Consider the following 3,836-nt stretch of genomic DNA (forward strand, 5'->3'; position numbering starts at 1 on the left):
GGGATGTGTAATCAATCTTGCCTCGAGTACCTGTGCCCACTCCCAAATGGAGCATGTAGACATTTAGGACTCTGGGCAATGGTTGTGGGGGTGAACGGGCAATCTCGTGGATCATTTTGGTACTTCCTTCTGTCACACTTCCCTCCGGTGGCTAGTGCCCCTGCTGCCGGCAAACTGGTGGCATCTGGGGCTGAGTGCTTGGGTGTGTGCCAACCCACCCTAGTGGCTGTTTGCTGGGGCTCGGGTGTCCTGGCTCTGTCGAGGCTCTGTTGTGGGGGTGGTATGACCTCGGGGCTCTGTGTCCATGGCTAGATCTGCTCTGGCGTAGCGGGATGCCAGCAGGGTCTGTGGGTTTATTGCTGCAACCTCCTGGGGCTTCTGCACTGTGGCTGCTTGAGGTCGTCCGGGGTTCTCCTGTTTCTCTCTGGTGATAGTGTGTGTGTGTGTGTGTGTGTGTTGGGGGGGGGGGGGGGGGGGGGGGGGGGTGCGGGGGGGGGGGGGGGGGGGGGGGGTGCTTGCTCGGCCTGAGAGGGCTCCAAGGCTCCGGTGGAGAGGAACGGTGGAGCTCCATTTAACTCGCTCTGAATTTTGTCGTCGGCCACCAAGCACTAGAAACTGCATGTCATTATAGACCACGGTGTTTACATTATTGTTTTTAAAAACTTAAAAATAGGTCAAATCACTCCGAGTTGGAGTTATTACAAATGGTGGATCAGTTGTTTTGAAAAGTTTCTCAAAGATCCAATGACTATGCCCCATGACCAATCAGTGACCGACAGTGTTCTGATTAGGGCTGCAACAACGAATCGATAAAATCAATAAAAATCGATGATTAAAAGCGCTGGCAATGAATTTCATTATCGATTCATTGTGTCGCGCGATTATGCGTCTTCCACGGCGCTGCGGACCGTTTTGTTCACGAGCAGTTCATTGTCAATGTTGACTGACTGAATAAAGTAAAAAAAAATTTTTAAAAACTGCCGCGCGAGTTGAACAGACTGAAGCAGAAGCAGAGCAGAGGCGGTGTTTTCAAAGGAAAATAAGTAAATTTTACAAATGACCGATGCAGAGAAAACTGTTCGACCCAAGTCCTCCAAAGAGTGGGAGCTCCTCACAAAGATAAAAAATGAGATGCATGCCGCTTTGAAAATTGACGACACGACACAGGAGAACCACGCTGATAAACGAAAACATGTCGGAGTCATGAGCTGCAGCAGATACAACTCGTTTCACTCTCAACTCATGTGTTGCAGGTGAGTCTCTACAATTTAACACATTGTTCTGTTTCCAAGTGAGAAAACGTAACATCAGTCTCTCTGGTAGATGAAGCTGTTTGTTTGTTTGTTTGCTAATTAATGACGGTGATAGAGAACGTGTGTGTTACTTTTTATTTAGTTTAATTGGTACAAGCAGTGTTTAAATGTGATTTTTAAATACATCTAACACAAAGACAATAATTTAATGATTAAGCTTCAACTTTTAATTTGCTCGCAAAGTCTGAAGACACTACAGGTATGGCAGGATGAATTGCATTTAAACAGGAATTAAGGTAATTTATTACATCTACTCAAATGTGTGTAATTAAGTATTTTATATATATGTGTGTGTGTGTGTGTGTGTGTGTGTGTGTGTGTGTGTGTGTAATTGCTCTTTTAGCTACTTTTGCCTGAACCTAACACAAAGTGAAACAAGGCATTTCTTGAGTTGCTGTAAATTATGCTATAATACATATGTACTCTCTCATTCCAGAAAACAACAACAAACAACAACACTTCATGATGGACAGACATCATGGACACCACAGCAGCAGCTGTCTTCACGGAAAGCATCCTTAAATGATCGTCACTGACACAAGGCCTCGGTCAATGGTTGAAGACGAAGGCTTCACTACAATGATCCACACTTTTAATCCAGGTTACAATAATCCACTCTTTTAATCCAAGTTACACTCTTCCCTCAAGGACACATTTTACAAATTAGCTACATATTGTGTAGGTATAAAGATACATTTGTTTATATTTTTGTGTACATTTTTTTAAGCTATTTGACTAACTAGTGTTTTTAATACAAAAAACGCCAATCTTCAAATAATCATGTTCAGTTATGCACTCAATACTTGGTCAGGAATCCTTTTGCATGAATGACTGCTTCAATGTGGCGTGGCATGGAGGCAATCAGCCTGTGGCACTGCTGAGGTGTTATGGAGGCCCAGGATGCTTCGATAGCGGCCTTTAGCTCATCCAGAGTGTTGGGTCTTGCGTCTCTCAACTTTCTCTTCACAATATCCCACAGGTTCTCTATGGGGTTCAGGTCAGGAGAGTTGGCAGGCCAATTGAGCACAGTAATACCATGGTCAGTAAACCATGTACCAGTGGTTTTGGCACTGTGAGCAGGTGCCAGGTCGTGCTGAAAAATGAAATCTTCATCTCCATAAAGCTTTTCAGCAGATGGAAGCATGAAGTGCTCCAAAATAGCTAGCTGCATTGACGCTGCCCTTGATAAAACACAGTGGACCAACACCAGCAGCTGACATGGCACCCCAGACCATCACTGACTGTGGGTGCTTCACACTGGACTTCTGGCATTTTGGCATTTCCTTCTCCCCAGTCTTCCTCCAGACTGGCAACTTGATTTCCTAATGACATGCAAAATTTACTTTCATCCAAAAAAGTACTTTGGACCACTGAGCAACAGTCCAGTGCTGCTTCTCTGTAGCCCAGGTCAGGCGCTTCTGCCGCTGTTTCTGGTTCAAAAGTGGCTTGACCTGGGGAATGCGGCACCTGTAGCCCATTTCCTGCACACGCCTGTGCACGGTGGCTCTGGATGTTTCTACTCCAGGCTCAGTGCACTGCTTCTGTAGGTCCCCCAAGGTCTGAAATCGGCCCTTCTCCACAATCCTCCTCAGGGTCCGGTCACCTCTTCTCGTTGTGCAGCGTTTTCTGCCACACTTTTCCCTTTCCACAGACTTCCCACTGAGGTGCCTTGATACAGCACTCTGGGAACAGCCTATTCGTTCAGCAATTTCTTTCTGTGTCTTACCCTCTTGCTTGAGGGTGTCAATGATGGCCTTCTGGACAGCAGTCAGGTCGGCAGTCTTACCCATGATTGCGGTTTTGAGTAATGAACAAGGCTGGGAGTTTTTAAAAGCCTCAGGAATCTTTTGCAGGTGTTTAGAGTTACGTCGTTGATTCAGATGGTTAGGTTAATAGCTTGTTTAGAGAAGCTTTTCATGATATGCTAATTTTTTGGTACAGGCATTTTGGGTTTTCATGAGCTGTATGCCATAATCATCAGTATTAAAACAATTAAAGACATGACATATTTCAGTTGGTGTGTAATGAATCTGAAATATATGAAAGTTTCATTTTTATCATTACATTATGGAAAATAATGACCTTTATCACAATATGCTAATTTTTTGAGAAGGACCTGTAAGGGGCAGATATAAGACTTTTCTTCTTTCTGCACTCTTCATTCAATGTTTTCTTTTTTGATGAATTTGTTTCTTTTAAATTAATGAATAAATGAATTAAATTAAATGTTAAATGGCTTTAAACATCTGTTAAGTTCATGGCATAAACCAACAGAAATGTTCCTGTTTTTAGTATTTACATCACTTTATAATGTAGCTGTTTTTGTTTCGTTTATATACAGTATAAATATATATATATATATATATACATACGTACATATATATATATATATACATACATACATATATACATATATATATATATACATACATATACATACATACATATATATATATATACATACATATACATACATACATACATACATATATATATATACATACATATACATACATACATATA

General features: G+C 42.2%; 1 long non-coding RNA gene across 2 annotated transcripts in view; it reads right to left on the bottom strand.

Annotated features, from left to right (window-relative positions):
• The window catches only part of LOC119417477, a 50,759-nt gene that overhangs the window by 1,225 nt on the left and 45,698 nt on the right, over positions 1-3,836 (bottom strand). The gene's annotated exons all lie outside the window — the stretch shown is intronic.

This window comes from Nematolebias whitei, chromosome 11, assembly GCF_014905685.2.
Source record: "Nematolebias whitei isolate Nwh7 chromosome 11, NemWhi1, whole genome shotgun sequence".
Taxonomy (NCBI): domain Eukaryota; kingdom Metazoa; phylum Chordata; class Actinopteri; order Cyprinodontiformes; family Rivulidae; genus Nematolebias; species Nematolebias whitei.